At 32.5% G+C, this 20,000-nt stretch overlaps 1 protein-coding gene across 2 annotated transcripts in view; it reads left to right on the top strand.

The window, feature by feature from the left end:
- The window catches only part of LOC135208447 (uncharacterized), a 683,342-nt gene that overhangs the window by 82,953 nt on the left and 580,389 nt on the right, over positions 1-20,000 (top strand). For both annotated transcript variants that reach the window (XM_064240638.1, XM_064240636.1), the window contains exon 2: positions 10,610-10,624. The gene's annotated coding sequence lies outside the window, so the exon portion shown is untranslated. The remainder of the gene's footprint in view (positions 1-10,609; positions 10,625-20,000) is intronic.

The following is a 20,000-nucleotide window of genomic DNA, read 5'->3' as shown; positions in this document are numbered from 1 at the left end:
CATTTATCGCTTACTCGGGGAGTAAGCCTTCATACTACTCTGTTGTTGTTCTTGTTCTTGTTCTTGTTGGGAGGCGTAGGAAAGGTCTGTGGAAGAGCTACAAAAGCTCTGAAAAAGGTGTTTTGCGTTGAGTGAAAGACACAGGGATTTTAGGATAGAATATTTATGATTAATTATTAGAATGAAAATGTAAAAAATAAATGATGTGCATGTTCAACAGTACAGAAAAATTATTTCTAATAAAATATAGCGTATTTATTTTAATTTTCATTGGTGAAACAAGGCTCTATTTGACTGTAGATTTTAGCACTTTTTTATTTACGTTGAAAGTTAGTAATATAATATTTACAACTTAATGCATGAAGGGAAAATCTTGCACAGGACCCGAGTAGGATGGAGGTCGGATCACGCCTTCTTTCTTTCTCAGTGATGCATATTCACTCGATATGATATTGTCACTATCTTTACTCCCCCCAGTTTACATACTTTCGCTCTTTTATATATTTTATGTTATTTGTTTCAATATCTTTACATTATTGGATGGTGTTTGATCTTTTATTGATATGCGTTTTGAGGATAATGTTTATCGACATATATTCAGATGTCAACTGACTTTATCAATTTGTGTTTTCTGTCCCCCTGTTATTCATACTTCCTTTCACTAGAGCGACTGATTACTCATTTTACAGCTTTCTGCTCGAGGGATCCATACTTCAATTGATTTTTTCCCTAGGGTGTAAGAGTGATACTTGTTGAATGATTATTTCATCTGTTACTTTAAGTTTATCCATGTGTTTTTTTTAACCATACCCACTTTAATGTTTGCTATGGTATTAAGGTGTCTGTGTGTCTTTCTGTCTACCCTTTACCATCTATATCAGTGGAAGTTTGTAAGTGCATTCTTATTTAAATTTTAGATATCCATCCTGTTCGTTTCATGTATATGTAAGTCGAATGATTTAATTTAAGACTTAGTCTTCCTAATGTTTTTACCTATAATGTAATCACGCTATCGCTATTTTACCTATCCTACTTTATTTCCTGATGAAAGTAAAGTTTCATAGTTTTTGTGGCTCATTTTCCTAAATTTATAAATCTTTCTTTAATATTTCGTTTCATAATGTCCGGATCTTCTTCCTTAACCTGGATAAGCTAAATCTAACTTTCCCCAGTTGACCATCAGCCCTCTTTTTTTTTTTCTTATATTAAAGCCACGTTAATGTTCCTTTCTACATCCCCTCTCTTTCTTAAGTTCGCTTATTCATTTTCCCCTTTCCGTTGTAATCCCCTTTTCCCAGTATCTCCATTTCTCACCTCCATCTCTTTCCTTCCTAACCTCTCGTGCATTTTTCTTTGTGAGTCATAAACCTCTTCCTCCTTCATGATCCATCCTAACGCTTTTTATTCTCTTCTGGAAACCATCTCACTTTTTCCGTCGTCACCTTCGCCCTCTCCTCTTTACCTTTCATAGATTTTTAAGCATTCATGTCAACCTACCGTCCTCGTGTCTCTTGACCAACGTATCCCTTAATGATTTCCCTAATTTCTTTCAGTTTTCATTCTGACTTAGAAGATTTTATGTTCCGTATTTATTTTTCTAAATTGCAGTGTTTTATTTACTTTTTATCTTTGATGTAGTGCTCATCAGCTCTTTCCACACACACACACACACACGTCACCTCTTCTACCCTCTGATTCATTACAAGTTTTGCACGTGACCATCGCCAATGCGAATATGCTCCTCCACGACTTCTAAAATTCCATTTCTGTTCCCAAATTGAATAGCGTTAATGTTAAGGAAACTGGTAAGCGTCGTGCGATGGCTGGTTATGTGAGTCAAGGATAAGATATCAACAACTAAAACCCACAGTTGACGTCTGATGACATTGTGACTTACGCTCTGTAGAGAAGCTTAGATTTCTGCAGACTAATAGCGTGAACGCTTGCATCTTTCTTGTGCGGGACATCTTGAATGCCTTTCCCAGCCTGCTTTAGCTTTAACTAAAAGAAAAAGATACATTCCATCAGCAGAATGCAGCTTGTCTTCATAAAGGTTCGGAGCATTTATGTTCCTCGTTTTATTCTGCAGCGAATTATAAAAGTAGTGGAAAATAGAGTGCCATTTAAAGAAATATAGAATTCATTTATAATGAAGGGGGTAAGGCCTCTCTCTCTCTCTCTCTCTCTCTCTCTCTCTCTCTCTCTCTCTCTCTCTCTCTCTCTCTCTCTCTCTCTCTCTTTTGATCTCCGGTTAGCATCATTTAACCTTGAGAATATTTTATCATAGACGAACTGATAATTTCCAGCTCATTTTACCTTTGCAATTTTACTTTTATTTTTATGCAGCACTTCGCTGCTTCAAAGAAAATATTCAAGCATGAAATCGAACAGCGAAATTGTTTACCAGGGCAAAGATGCATTATCGGTGATCTGATTATATATAAAATCGTAAACAGCAAAATTAACTGTCACAAATGGCAGTGAGAAACTGTTCATATATACATATATTATATATAATATATTATATATATATATATAGATATATACATATATATATATTATATCTATGTATGATATATATATATATAGCGTATTATATATATGAAAATAAAGGGATATATATAATCTATATAATATTGTATATATATATATATTATATATATGTATATATATATGATTATATAAATTATATTATGTATATATATATATATATACAGGGTGATATATTATATATATGGATATATATAGATATATCTGTATATATATATATATATATATATATATAATATATATATGTTTATATATATATATATGGTACAGATATATATATATATAGATGTATATATATATATTGAAATATATGTAATATATATACTATATATATACTCTATATTCTATATATCTAAAATATGTATTATAATATATATATTATATATAAATATAAATATATATATATATATGTATAATATATATAATGTATATTATATATAATATAATATGAACTATATATATCATTATTTATATATTTAGATATATCTAGATATATAATATAATAGATATATTATTATATATAGTATTTAATGGATCTATATAGATATATGTAGATTATATATATATATATATATATATATGATAATATTATATATATATACTATATATATATATATATATTCGCACATGAATATCGCAGTCGTAGGATGAAGGTATATTCATACATAAGAATTTAATGGCTCTCTTGGTAAATCGTGCAAATTATAATTACTTTTGTCAGGACTCGTTTGAAAGATACGGATTTCAAATTTTGTTGTGGCCGCTTCATATTTTGCTTACTAAGGAAAACGTATAGTATGTAATAGTCTCATAACTATTGGAATGGCTCGAAGGTTAGAAATATTCCAAGTTTTGATTCATTTCATCAGCTTTCCTAAAAAATAAGGTATTCATAAAAAGTCTACGATCGTTTATAAAAGAAAATAATAAATCTTGTATCTTTATATAGCAAATATTATTTGCCATTATTTGTCAAAATTCATGCAAAGATAATATCCTCTGGTCAGATGTATACATATATAGTATATATAATCCAGATCCTTTTTGTGTGCACCAATTATATTTAAAGCTTTCAAAATACTTCTTCCATTCAAAATATATTTTGTTTTAAGGGTCACCGTGAAGTATGATATAAAACTGTTTGATTTTTGTTAAACACACACACACATATGTATATGTATGTATATATGTATATAAATACTTATGTATGTGTTTGCAGATGTACGTCATGGAAAGACGTCCTTCAAGACGAAAAAACGGCGGGGTATTTATTTAATCTTCCCGTATTACGTCTCCATAAGTATACGTAGCTTGTCATTGTGATTTTAAGCTATACGTATATATATATTATACATATAATATATATATATATATATATATATATATAAACATACATACATACAAACACACACATGCACACACACACACACACACACACACACACACACATATATATATATATATATATACATATATTCATTTCTTATAATCGTATTATCGAGGTAAGGAACATACGTCATACCAAGGGAGATCTTACGATGAAAGGATAGGCATAGTCCACAGACCTTTCTCCTCAATAACCATCTCAAACGCTGTCTTTATTCCCTGTGATATCTTCAGAAAGCTCAGTTCATCATCTTGCCACGGCGTGAAGGAAACTTAACCGTGACGAATAACCGCGGGTCGTATCTTATGACTTGAGTTTTATGATAGCATCGTTTTACCAGGAAATTGACGGAAAATACCGTAATGGAATGTAAATTATGAAATGTTATTCGTAAAATAAGATCCTTCGGTTATTTGAGATGGAATAAGGATATGTGGGGAATTATTGACAAATATTAAACCAAAAATATCATGAAATATCGAATTCAAGGTATAGTGAAGCTGTTTTATATATATAACGTATATATATAAATAAATATATATCTATAATATCCTATATAATATATATATATACTTTTCATTATATATCTATATATTTATATATCTATACATATATAAATATTATTAATATACCTATATATATACTATATATATATATATCGTATATATATAATATATAATATATAATCTTTGTATACACACCTATAAATAATTATAACATCACCGTGATTCATATAAATCATTCGAGCTACAATGTCCTTTAATATCTAATTCGCTCTACCTCTGAATTGATATATCTTCACATATGTACCGAAGGGGAATTTTTAGTTGATAATAATTTCGTCCCCTCATGGGATCGAACCGTTCGTTCGATCCCATGAGGGGACGACATTATTATCAACTAAAAATTCCCCTTCGGTACATATATGAAAATATACCAATTCTGAGGTAGAGCGAATTAGATATTAAAGGACTTTATAACACCTATATTACATATATATGTATATATATGTATGTTATATAATATATATAATATATATATATATTATATTATATAATGTAATAAATACCATCGATAACAGTAATCCAGGCTTACTTAGGATTTTGTTTCTCTTATGCTGAAGAGACCGAGTCGGGGATGTCTGTAAAAGGCAAAATCTTTTCTTTTTATTAAAGTACAAAGCTGGTTCCTAAAAGATAAGCAAGTTAAAAGATTCGTGGAACAAAGGGGGAGACAGAAAATATCATATTATGGAGGTGAAAGTCATGAAAGAATGATCGTACTGGTTTAATTAACCATGAGTTTTCAAATTGCAGACATAAAAAAAAGTCTTCATTTACAGGTATTTGTTTAATTCAGACCATCGTCCTGAGCTGTGTAACATTCAGCTGTAGGTGCCTTCCCCCAAAACATGAATCAATTTTCGTGCCGGTTCCCTTCCAACTCAGAAAGCGAAAATATACGTGTTTCCCATTTCCCGTTATCACGCATCCCATCTTTTCCCATTCATTACCTTCCTTTTTTTCACGCGCAGCCGATCTCTTCGTTTTTTCTTGTCTGGGTCATCGTTTCTCCATCTTGATAACGAAGGGAAACAAAAATAATGGGAGCAATTTCGTAAATGCGACGCTGTGAGATTAGACCGAACGGGCAGCAGCGTCGTCTCCTTGTCCACCCTAAAGAACCCACTCTGTCTTCCCTTGGCAGGTGAGGTCTTCTGAGGAGCAATTATTGGTAGGGAGTAAAATGAAGGTTTGTCTGCCTTTTAGCAGGATGGAAGGTCATGAACACTTAATGTTCCTCGTGGATGATTGAGAGTTGTGTCAACTATAGTTGATAGGTTGGGAGTACAGTAGGATACACTGATAGCTTGAAAAACTGGAACATAAATTATTTAAATTAGATCATAGGAAACTGCGGCATAGAGCACACGGATTGAAATTTAAGGAGACAACAAAGATTAATCACAGAGTTGCCAAGTGCCCGAAATCCAGTAAACATAACAGAGAGAGAGAGAGAGAGAGAGAGAGAGAGAGAGAGAGAGAGAGAGAGAGAGAGAATCTGATGAATCTCTGATGAATGGTGCCTTTTCCAGGCGGGGGAGAGAGGTAAAGTTGAGGCTTACCTCGCCGTAAGAGATAGAGAGTCGTTGGTTGATCAAGATATTGATGTACCGCTGACTGAGTGAAGAAAAAATAATAGTATAGTGTACAAACACTATAGGAATGTGCTAAATGTTGACTTTGTTAATAAATGAAAATAGTATGAAGACTAAAGAAACACACGCACACACAAATTAATAAATAAATGGATACAAACAATAAAGAAAATTAAGAATGGAAACGATTAAAATGAAACTAAAGACATACGATAACCAAGGGAATTGAGGAAGATATGATGAGACATCAGCGTGTAGAAATCTATGAAAGTTGAAGAGGAGAGGGCAACGAGGACATGAAAAAGCGAGATGGTTTTCCAGATGAGGATGAAAAAAAAAAAGTCTGGGATGGATCGTGGGCTCAAAAAGTGCCCCGAGATGCCAGGAAGGAAAGGGACGAAAGTGAGAAATGTGATCAGGAGTGAAAGATGAATTACGACGGAGAGGGGAAATGAATAAGCCGACTTCTGGAAGATCAGGGCTGAGATTTTCAGAAACATGAACGGGACTGAAGGAAAGAAATCAGAAAAAGTCAATAATATCCCGACTAAGGTTACGATTTAATTAGTCTGACTGAATGATAAAAGTCGAAAATGGTACATTCATATACAAGTGTGAGACGGGGAATTTGAGACAGCAAGCAAGGAACCATAAAAAGAATGAGAGGGGAGCTTGGGAGATAATTATCGTATACGGGAATAAAGAGGACAATGAAAATGATGATATGATGTGATGCCAGTTTATGAACTAGTAATAAAAAAGGGTATCTCAATTCACAGACACGAATAGAAGGTATAATAGCAATGTTTGTATATTATAGTATAGAGTATCCATAAAAAACTGGCGAAGCTCTTGTCAACATATAATGTGAAAATAGTTTCTACATTAAAGATCTCTGGGTAAAATGACAAGAATTTTCGGAAAAGCCCAATATCAATGCTATTAATAATAGTATATATATATATATATATATATATATATATATATATATATATATATATATAAGTCATATCATATTTCCGTGATTCATATACTATATCAAGCTACAATGTCTTTTAATATCTAATTCGCTCTACCTCGGAATTAATATATTTTCATATATGCTTAACCCGAAGGGGAATTTTTCTAATAGGTAAAAGCTTCACTGACGTTCCTGGGTTTGAAAGGCTCCATGGGTTCGCGCCCAGGTCAGGCAAGTCTATTATCGAGAACAAATTCCCCTTCGGTTAAGCATATATGAAAATATATTAATTCCGAGGTAGAGCGAATTAGATATTAAAGGACATTGTAGCTATATATATATATATATATATATATATATATATATATATATATATATATATATATATATATATATATATATATATATATATATATAGGTATATATATATATAGATATTATATATATATATATATATATATATATATATTATATATATATATATATATATATACAGGGTGTTTCGAAATTACAGCTCCCCCCCTCTACAGCATAAACTAAAATTGATATGGACAAAAACAAAAGTAATTCAGAACGTATTTATTTAAGTTTCTCTCTGAGTATTTAATATTTTGTGTGGCCTCCATCTGCCTGTACCACAGCCTGCATTTTTGAGGGGTATGATTTCAGCAAATTGCAAAAAAGCTGAGACTCAAGCTCCATTTCCCTGAGCACTTCAGTCACCTCTCTTTGTATGTCGTCGAGGCTTGATATACCATCATAGATCAACACGATAATTTTAGATACTACCAATGTTTTCACACACATTAAGGTCAGGGGAACTACCTGGAAATTCACTTGACGAGAAGAAATCGATACCACTGTTTTGAAGCAGCTCCTGTGTCTGAAGAGCCTTGAAACATGTTGCCTTATCATACAAAAATGTGACTTCTTCAACAGATGACACATTTTCAGGATATTTGAGGAAAGGAAATACTCCAACAGTAAGCACAGTTTCTCTGAAGTATTCGCCATTCCATGACTGTCCTTTTTCTTTGGTGATCCACATTAACCATTTGGATGTGAAACAGAAAAATTCCCAAATATTCAGGAAATTTCACAACTTGGCGATAGCGCACGTCATCACTGATATCATCCAAGTTTGCAGCACAAATGATGTCATTTTTATGATTTGGCTTCCTGACCATGTAAATGAAGAATTCATCTGATGCAGCAACATGGAGAAAGTCAGTTTCATCCCAATCATTAAGAAAAGAACCACAAAACCATGCACAGTCTTCTCTCTGTTGCTGAGTGATGTTGGGCTTGCTGATAACATGAAATGGCTTGATACCAGATTTTTCAAATCACGATATACAGCACTATAACTTCTCTTCTTTCCCTTTTATGTTTCTAGTTCAAGTGCCAATTTACATAAAGACTTTCTTGGTCTACCCACTGCCTCAGCTATGATGTCTTTTGACTCCTGAGAAAGGACTTCAGGCCTTCTAAGATTCTCACTCTTCGCGATGACAGTCATATGGATTTTTGTTCCAGTTTTTTAACAAAGGATTCATCATTTTTAATGTATTTGGCTATCCAAGAACATGAAATAAAGAATGCGCCAGCATCCCTGGCCTCTCCAATGGTTATAGCCCGGATTCGGTCAATCCATCTGATTTCCTCCAAGTTGTTAGCCATGGCTGTATCTAACTCCGTCACTCAGTCTGAAAATACATGAAATGTAAAATGGAAAATAGCTTAATAGAAACTTAAGTTAATGTACTTGGAGATAGGCTATAGCAAAAAAACTTCATAACTTTCCATTTCTTCTGTGAGGGGGGGGGGGCGCCTCTAATTTCGAAACACCTGATATATATATATATATATATATATATATATATATATATATATATATATATATTACATCTGCGACCATTCATATTGGATGTGTTAATGTGCTAGATGCTTTCTTCCTTTGTTCTGTTTATTCCACAGGAGAGTGCTGAAGATAAGGATACTAAATTTTAAAGCATGCCAAATCAGTAATAATAATAATAATAATAATAATAATAATAATAATAATAATAATAATAATATATTATATTATTATTATTATTATTATTATTATTATTATTATTTATTATTAATTATTATTATTATTATTATTTACGATATTCGTAAGTCATTCTAAATTGTTTAAGGAATACCATTATCTGAAGTAGCATGTATAAGCAAAATACAAGATTCAATATGCCTTATAAAAAAATTATTTTATGCATTGCACTGAAATCATGATTCGTTAATATTTCGTCAAGATTTGTATTAGATATTTCAAAGTTAAGTTGACTTTGTCTCGTTGCTTTTTATAATAATTTTCTTTTGATTGTTCCATGGTCGTTAATGTTCGAAATGCATTGACAGATCCGTAGTTTTCATTTTACTGCCACCAATCCTTCGTGGTTTCAATTTATTCGCCGAACTGTTCTCTTTCTAGGAATCCTTTCAGACACCTTTAATTAATTGTTGTTTGCAATTTACATGCATTTCCAAGTTAAGCTAAAGTCCAGTATGCTTTTTTCACGTAGTATTTTACAGCTATGTTTAATGCGTGCACCCTTATGTAAAATCTGCTTGTACGTGACAAAGCCACTCTTTCAATCCTTATATGTCTTCCGTTTTAAAAGTTTTCTATATAGCATTCTTAGCATTCCATTTCTATCTGGTTTCTCAAGCCCCTTATATGTTACATACAGTTTTCCCCTTTTACTTTCAGATTTTTATGCAATTATTTGATTTAGAAAAAATATAAATTTCATATTATAAAGAAAATAAAGAAATTTCTCCACATCAAGCTTCATGTCTCACGCCTCTCATTATCAGCCATAACCGTTTTATGTATTTTTCAGTTTGCAATAAGTAGCATTAGGGAGCATTCTTCTTCCGCTTTACTCAGCCAATCTCTCGTGATCCAGTTTTTAGAATTTCCCCCTCAACTACAGATGTGTTACGCTACCAAGTAAGAGGATGGATGACAGCCTCCACTAGAAAACTACATCTTAACCCTAATACCATCTACTCTATTCCCCTTCAAGTGTCTGACTTCAACCTTTTTATTTCTCATCTTTCTCCTTCGCGCCAATGCATTGCTTGCTTAAAATAACGTTCTTCATCTCATGCATATTTAACTAATATATGTTTTAACATGTAAAAAGGTTTGAGAATGCCAAAATTGTAAAACAGAAAAAAATAAAAGCTTAAATCAGTTTAGATATTTTAAAATTTGCACAAAGAATAAAAAACTTCGAGAAGGGACCGATAATAATTTTAAAAGAATTTTGAAGTAAAATCATTATTTGAAATAGATGATGAAAGATGAGGTTTATTATAGGAATATTTTCTAATTTGAGTAATCCTTTCTTTGAATTTAATCCAGTTGCAAAATTTTAGCTTATATCTGATCTCTCTCTCTCTCTCTCTCTCTCTCTCTCTCTCTCTCTCTCTCCTATTCATAAGAATATTTATCATTTGAAAGAATTAAAATAATGTCTTATTTCATTCTTTCTCTTTGCAGGTCATCGTTCAAAAGGTGAGTACTGATAAACCTGGATATTGCAACACTAGGAGAACCATCTTCAACAGGTGCTCTACTTTTTATAAAATTCTCATATTTCTGCTTTTCCTCTGAATTTTATTTCATGATTTCGACTTTGTATTATCTGTGTACCGTCCATGGAAAAAGCCCACTTCGCGCGCCACACACACACACACACACACACACACAACCACATACACACACATATATATATATATATATATATATATATAGATATATATATATATATATAATATGATATAGATATATATATATATATATACATATATATTGTTTGTATGCCTGTTCGTCTGTGTGTGCGCGCGCGTACGTGCCTATTGTGTCGTGAATTTACATGATTCTTGGACTCGTACCATAATCCACAGAGAAACAAATTCTGGAGGAATTTTGGCTAACTATTAATGGTATAATAAGGGAGGAGAAATATATCTAAATGTTTACAGATTGATCCATGAGCATACCAGCCGGTGAGCCATTGTATGTTGCCACAGATTTTGCCTTTGCATGAAAACATGAAATAGGACAGGGGAAAAATTAGCAGGTTGAATGTACGAGTGGAACACTGGCAGAGACAAGAATGCTATGGGGGTTCACAAAAACAGAATTGTGCTTTCTAAATTGGAAATGAATGCAAAGTAAGACGATCCTGTCGTTAAATAATAGACGGAGGTTGAAGCCAGTAGCTACAATCGTATGTCCATCTTTATGTCAGGAAAGGAATTTATGGAAGAAGGGAGATAGAGAGAAAGACTCACACACTCGCGCGCGCGAACACACACACACACACACACACATAATGAGAGAGAGTGAGAGAGTGGGGTTGGGGTTGGGGGCCTGGGGTGAGAGAAGAGAGAGACTAACAGTGGATATCAAGAGTATAAGATGAGGCTTATGCTAAATGTTAAGGTAATGTAAATGTTTTTTCTGAATCTTTCTGTTGTTCAGTAATTTCACACGTAGCATGAATGTTCCTTTAATAAACTAGTTGGGTAAACTTAATAATTATGCGATTAACCACTTTGAGATTAAGTAAATGAACTTCTGGGTACAACGAAGATCATGATTGGTAAGACCGGAGAAGAATTTCGTTTTCGAATTTTAGTATTAGCAACCATTATTCTTCTTGAACTAGAAAAGATCATAAAATGTATCGGAAATGATTGCTTTGTCCAGAAGGATTTAGTATGATCCCATCTCAAGGTTTTACTGCTTTCATAAATGTGTTTTTTGAATGGTCTCATACTCTAATAGAAGCGGAAAATGCGCTCTGGTTTAGTTTTAATTTTTGTAATGTGAATTTTCGATGAAGTTTTTTATTAATGGAGATTATTTTCATTTTTAAGTGGAAGGCTCGTGGAGGAAAGTACAAAAATTCTGATTGTTTTGTCTCCAGTGTAGGGGTAATCTATATATCTGATAATTATTTAGCCAATAAAGCTGAAAAAAGTTCTGCTTGTCTCAGAAATGTCTGCGAAATTACTTTATTCATCATACGGCCTTGTACAGGCGATATTACATATCTTAGAAGAAAAAAGAAACTTTCTGTTCCTATATATATATATATATATATATATATATATATATTATATATATATATATATTATATATATATATATGTATGCGTGTATGTATATATTATATATATATATATTATAAAGTATATATATATATATATAGATATGTATTGTGTATATATATATATATATATATATATATATATATATTGTTTATAGGGATATATATATATATATATTCATATATTTAATATAATATAGTATGTATGTATTTATGTATGTATGTATGTATGTATGTATGTATGTATGTATGTATGTATATCGCTAGAACATATTGCTTTTCGTTCAAATCAATTATTTTAGCTGGCCTGTTAACCTCAACGGTTTATTATGACTTATGTATTCGGCGTGTGACACTTTACTGATGGCCAGAGCCTGTTATTACTCCTTTACTATTCCCTGGCAACTAATTATTTTGGGCAATTACCAACAGTTTGTAATGGCAAATACTGACATTGTTCATGGTAATATTACGTAATGTCAGTAGTGCTGGAATAATGTTACAACAGTGTTATCAAAACTGGTTAGCTATAGGAAGCATGTCACTTGGAAACTTACTTGTCAAGAATAGTTTTATTCATGGAACATTCTTCTTAAAGGAAAAAAGTTGTTGACGTCAATTAAAGTACTATATTATGTTGAAAAATTTTTGCAATTGTTTTTTTTAGAACAGCACTCAATTTTTATGTGAAACTCTCGCTAATGGATTTGAATGACGCCTGTCTTCTTACAGGTTTTTGTTTATATTTTTTTACTGGATAATTTTTAGTACCAACTTTGCTTTTGTTAGACATTTCATTATCTCCGGAGACGCGAATCTCTTTCAGGTCCCGGATAATGTTCTATAGATTTACTATTATACTTCCTTGGTTGTGAGTGTCTCTCTCTCTCTCTCTCTCCTCTCTCTCTCTCTCTCTCTCTCTAAGCTGTACTTCATGTATACTTGATCGTTTCATTCCTGATACTCCAGCCTAAAATATTTTGAATAATTAAGGGGCCTGTAAAAGGGAATTTCGTAAAATATAAACGTATAATTGGTATATTTGTGAATTCATTTGTTGATTTTTATTATCTACGTAAATGGACCCACTCCAACTTTGTTCTGAACTCCTTCAAAAGAACAAAGGCTCATGGAAGAGTCCCAGGGGTATTGTTATCTATTTAAAATGAACAGAATATATACAACTCTAAACACGGAGTGACAAGGCAACACTGTTCCCACATTTAATCATGATTTACGAATGCGCAAACGTGTCTACATGCATCAGTGTGCATAATTCAAAGCGTTCGTAAGTGGCATCCTCCAAAGAACAGAATTCATGGCGTGGCATTTCATTTCAGCATATAACTGGCGTTTTAAAATTTCAAACCTTGGCAACTTAAAGCGTCGTGTTTGTCTGAGTAAACTATATTTCATTTCTTAAGAGTGATTTACTTTCCGCCAGCCAGCTCTCTCTCTCTCTCTCTCTCTCTCCTCTCTCTCTCTCTCTCACACACACACACAGGATACTGGCTCATAAACACTGACATTTTGTAACTTAGGAATATAAGCTCACATTACGTATATCTTGACTAGGCTACTTGCCGACAACGGTCTTTGGACAAAAGAGTACTCCTTGTCATATTCCAGTCTCACTGAACTGTGTTTTTGTTTTTTATCTTTTCCATTTTCGTTGTTCGTGCAAGGACGTAAGTAGTTGCCACACATGAAAAACCCTGACGTAGTGTATATAACTTATTTATTTATTAAACCTAAACACCATTGTTCTGTTTATAGTTGTTATTAAGAAGCGATGTCTTTCGTCAATACATATTTACACATGCGTATAAATGGTCTACGGAGCGTTACGTTCTTTCCTTTTCGTTTTAGATACTATCCTTTTCCAGATGGAAATGAAAGTATGGCTCAGTGCCAGGTAGGTATATCCTGGCCATCAGTTCGCTGAGACTTTTTCTTCTGTCGTTAGTAAGTTTCATTCTTTTCCGTTTAAATTTGTCGTAAATGATTTACTAACGGCCACGAGAAATTTAGCCGTAGAAAAGGGACGATAGGAATCGCTACCCTGTATATCATTCATGACGTTCAATACACATCCTTATCGTTCGGTACGACAGTTGGATTTTATACGGCCTTGATAATGTGATGATGTAAGCATCCAAAGCTAAGTCTTATTTTGATTATTTGATTAAAAAGAAATTTTTTTGTTACTAGATATATTTGAGTAGCTAACTTGAACTTTAATTTGTTTAATCCTAAGAAGAAGTATCAGTTTGACATGAAGTTTCTGTTTGCATCAAATGAAAGTAGTAAGATTTGCTTTTATTGTTTTCAAGGGTCCCTACATATAGGGTCCGATTCAAAAATAATATCCGTTATGAATGAGGAAAAGCAGGCTCTAACATGTGTAAAGACATTTCTTAAGCGGAAAAGAAAACCTTTCAATATCCACGCTTTATGGCATCTGATCGCCTGATCGTCGGACTACATCAAGACAGGAGAAACTCATATACTTGGGCAATAACAGATGGCTGGATTAGAGGGGCAGGTGTTCACCATTACCGAAAGGCTAACACAAGCGATTTTAACTAAACGTCCCATGTTTGAGAGCGTAAATAAGCAGCGGTACTCGGTGAAGGCATGAAAATGAATGGCTACTATAGTAGATTCACATCAACCGTGCATCTGGTGTGTAGGCCAGTCCCTTACGACTCACCTGATTGGCTGTTGATAAGCCAGTCACAGGGCTGGAAACTCAATCTCTCGAGAGAGTTCACATAGGCAGGATGTACTATGTTCCACTTCTCCTGAGGGATACGTCTTTCAAAAGTATCCCTCAGGAGAGGTGGAACATACATCCTGCCTATGTGAACTCTTGAGAGAAACTGAGTTTCCAGCCCTGTGATTGGCTTATCAGCAACCAATCAGGAGCTTCGTAAGGGACTGGCCTACACATTAGATGCACGGTTGATGTGAATCTACTATAGCAAGCTGCAGTTGTCTTCCCCCGGTCTACTTTGTACTATAGATGTCCTAATATGAGCATCATTACACCGTTCAGGTAACCTAACAACTTTATTTATACAGTTTTGAACTCGGTAATCATTGGGTGGAAAGGACTCATTGTTTCTTTCCTTATACTTCCAAGCTTTAGAATTTATCATGCCTTTCCCCTTTTATTTCTGGTTCATATCTTTTTATTATATGAAGCAAGGCTATCATTTACCTTTTGATTAGGCTCCAACATTTTCCTCTCCTTTTCGTTTTCACTTTTTATCTGGCCTAAGTTAAAGAGGACATTTGGTTTTCTTTCCCTTTGGTCTATTCGCATTTGTCCGGGAAATATTTGGTTTTCTTTGCATTGGAGTATTCGACGGTTACTTCACCCTAGCACAGTTTAGTAACAGTGTTCTGAAAGCAAATATCAATTCCACATACTTTCAAGGCGGCCAGTATTAGTTGTATCATATATAGTAATAGTCAGCATAGTTTAAACAAGGCGTGATCCGATTTCCGGTTTAGTGGATCCATGTGCAAGATTTTTCCCATCATGCATAAGTTGTAAACATTAATAACTTTTAACGTAAATTAAAACGTGCTAAAATCTACAGTCAAATAGAGCCTTGTTTCACCAACGAAAATTAAAATAAATACGCTACATTTTATCATAAATAATTTTTATGCAGTGTTTAACATCGACATTATTTATTTTGTACATCTTCATTTTAACAAATAGATCATAAATATCCTATCCTAAATTTCATGTATCTTTAACCGAACACTAAAACTTTATGATTAATATGAATTTTGGTATCAGATGTATTTTGTGTTGACGAAAACTTGTAGATGTGATGGAGGAACATATGTCTTTGTAAGTTTCTTTCATTTTTTTTTTTAAGAGACCAATTGGAAGGAAATCTCTTTCCATTACCTCGGAATGAAGTACAGTGAGTGTATTTAGCTAAACAGATTTTATATTATGTATCTATATATATTTATATATATATATATATATATATATATATATATATATATATGTGTGTGGTGTGTGTGTGTGTGTATATATATATATATATATATATATCATATATATATATATATATATATATATATAAACATATAATATATATATATAATATATATATATATATATATATATATATATATATATATAGATGCCACGTGACTTCATAAATAAGCGAATTCCACAGGAAAATGATAGTCAGAAATCCAAGCGCTTTCGTCTTTACTCAGACATTGTCAAGGAGTTAATGAAGTACAGTTGGAGAGAAAGGTCTCAGGTACAAAACAAGATCAAGAATACCAGATGGTTAATTGTCAAAAGAGTAAAATTTAAAAGAGATAATCCAGGATTATCGGATATCACACGGTCACAAACCTAAACAGAGTGACCCTAACCGAAATTACAAAGTTTCTTTACAGTCCAAAACATGTAAAAACTGAATATATTAATTTTGTTGCTTATATTTATCTACAACTTTTTTCATAATGAAAGCATCAAGTTTAAATAAACCAAGACTTAAATTTAGAACATTTCTATTATTTGACTTGATGAAACAAGATTCAATGATATTCCTTTTAACTGTGTCATTACATGGGATTAAGGCTCTTGCTTGACTCCAGTTAATAGGATGGTCTAAATCTCTCATATGTAGGAATAATGCATTCGATATTTGCCCAGTTCTCACAGAATATTGATGTTGTTTGAGACGTTGTGAAAGAGATTTACCGGTTTGTCCGTAATAGACTTTATCACACTTTTTGCAAGGAATTTCATATATGCAGCCTGGAAGATCTATAGGAGAATTTTTTATTATTAAACTCTTGACATTAATATTTCTGAAAACAACATTTATGTTAAAAAGCTTTAAAATTCTAGGAATATCTAAAAACCTTTCATCATAGGGTAATTTTAGAATGTTATGCTTACTAAATTCAAGTTTGTCATTAGTTGAATAAAATGTTTTTCTAGCTCTTTTCCATGCCACATCTATAAAAGTCCTTGGGTATTTAAGTTTCAATGCAATATCATAAATAGTTTTAATTTCAGCGTCAATAAACTGCGGGCTACAGACACGTAAAAGTAACTATATAAGTAAAATAATGACATTGCTAAATGATACTGATACTTATACGAAACTGAGGTCTGACCCTACACAGACAGTGAACTCCCATTTTAATAAGCAAATTAAATCCATTTTGAAGGGCTTTGACCATTTAATTAAACAGTTTACACCGCAATGCGCATCCCTACCTTATATGTATAGTTTAGTCAAGACACATAAAATCATTAGTTCAGTGGGCTCAGTTACGTATAATTTATCTAAATGGCTTGTAAAAATTCTTACTCCTTTGGTAGGAAACATTTCTAACACGAATGTTAAAAACAATGTTGATTTTATAAACAAATTGAATAGTTTAAATTTGAATTTTGATTTTAATATGGTTAGTTTTGATGTTGTCTCTTTATTTAAAAAAGTGCCTGTAGATGACTTACTTGAATATTTGGAGGAGGAATTAGAACGTCGTGACATTCCCTTAAGTGTAGCAAACCTCATTAGTCTCATAAGGTTATGTATCAAAGATAGTAAATTTTGATTTAATGGGGAATTTTTTGTTCAAAAGTTTGGCATGGCTATGGGTAATCCCTTATCTCCTGTCCTTAGCAATATTTACATGGAATTTTTTGAGACAAAACTCTTACCAAGAATTTTGCCCCAAAACGTTATTTGGTTTAGATATGTGGATGATATCTTCTGTATTTGGCCAGTTCACGAAAATCTCCAGGAATTCCTTAATAATCTCAATAATTTAGTCCCTTCTATAAAATTTACTGTAGAGGAAGAAAGAAATTGTAATTTGAATTTTCTTGATGTAACTGTCCATAGAAATGATAGAAATTTCACCTTTTCAGTCTTTCGAAAAATCAACTAACATTGCCTCTTTTGTTCATACCTACTCCAATCACCATCAAAATGTTAAATTCTCTGTTTTTTCTGGGATGTTCCTAAGGGCTTTACGTGTCTGTAGCCCGCAGTTTATAGACGCCGAAATTAAAACTATTTATGATATTGCATTGAAACTTAAATACCCAAGGACTTTTATAGATGTGGCATGGAAAAGAGCTAGAAAAACATTTTATTCAACTAATGACAAACTTGAATTTAGTAAGCATAACATTCTAAAATTACCCTAAGATGAAAGGTTTTTAGATATTCCTAGAATTTTAAAGCTTTTTAACATAAATGTTGTTTTCAGTAATATTAATGTCAAGAGTTTAATAATAAAAAATTCTCCTAAAGATCTTCCAGGATGCATATATGAAATTCCTTGCAAAAAGTGTGATAAAGTCTATTACGTACAAACCTGTAAATCTCTTTCACAACGTCTCAAACAATATCAATATTCTGTGAGAACTGGGCAAATATCGAATGCATTATTCGTACATATGAGAGATTTAGACCATCCTATTAACTGGAGTCAAGCAAGAGCCTTAATCCCATGTAATGACACAGTTAAAAAGAATATCTTTGAATCTTGTTTCATCAAGTCAAATAATAGAAATGTTCTAAATTTACGTCTTGGTTTATTTAAACTTGATGCTTTCATAATGAAAAAAGTTGTAGATAAATATAAGCAACAAAATTAATATATTCAGTTTTTACATGTTTTGGACTGTAAAGGTACTTTGTAATTTCGGTTAGGTTTGTGACCGTGTGATATCCGATAATCCTGGATTATCTCTTTTAATTTTTACCCTTTTGACAATTAACCATCTGATATTCTTGATCTTGTTTTGTACCTGAGACCTTTCTCTCCAATTGTACTTCATTAACTCCTTGACAATGTCTGAGTAAAGACGAAAGCGCTTGGATTTCTGACTATCATTTTCCTGTGGAATTCGCTTATATATATAATATATATATATATATATATATATATATATATATATATAGTATATATATATATGTGTGTGTGTGTGTGTGTGTGTGTGTGTGTGTTGTCATTTGAGAGTTAAAAATAAATAATTCTAGTTTTCTGTTCAGTGGTATGTTAGGTGTTGGGCATTTTTGTCTCCCGAAAACAATTGAGAGAACTGTAGGTTTAGCACCAATGGAAAGTTCATTGACGTGCATTTTTCCCCCATTTGAACGATATGCCTGATATTTGAACCGAACAAATTTGTTCACTTTCAACACATTATCTTGACGATATCACTGGTCCTCCAGCCGGAAGACTCAAAATGCAAAGTAAACGGAGGGCAAATATGAGTAATACTTGCAGTGCCGTTGAAACGGCCGGCTATGAGACTTCAGCTTATATTTTCAATAAATCAATAGCTTCATGAAACGAAAGGGGAACAAGCGACCGATATTCGAGAGATGCAATAGAGAGAGAGAGAGAGAGAGAGAGAGAGAGAGAGAGAGAGAGATGCGGAGGAGGAACAGGTGGAGGATTAGTTTACACGTAGTGTTAAAGTTCACTTAATGTTTTTAGTGATGGGAACTGGATCGGGAAATACGATTAATCTTTTAATTCCTCGTACGTAAATGGAAAAACTGAATATGCTATTGGAAGCTGTATATAATATATATATATATATATATATATATATATATATATATACATATATATATATATATATATATACTATATATATATATATATAATTTTTTGAGGGGATAAATAATAGGCGAATGTATTTCAGTGTACTTGCGAAGGACAATAAAATGAAGTTATCGAGTAAATAAAGAAA

The sequence above is a fragment of the Macrobrachium nipponense genome, chromosome 35 (assembly GCF_015104395.2).
Source record: "Macrobrachium nipponense isolate FS-2020 chromosome 35, ASM1510439v2, whole genome shotgun sequence".
Lineage (NCBI taxonomy): Eukaryota > Metazoa > Arthropoda > Malacostraca > Decapoda > Palaemonidae > Macrobrachium > Macrobrachium nipponense.
The sequence above is the reverse complement of the archived record's forward strand: the minus strand, read 5'-3'. Positions and strand labels throughout refer to the sequence as shown.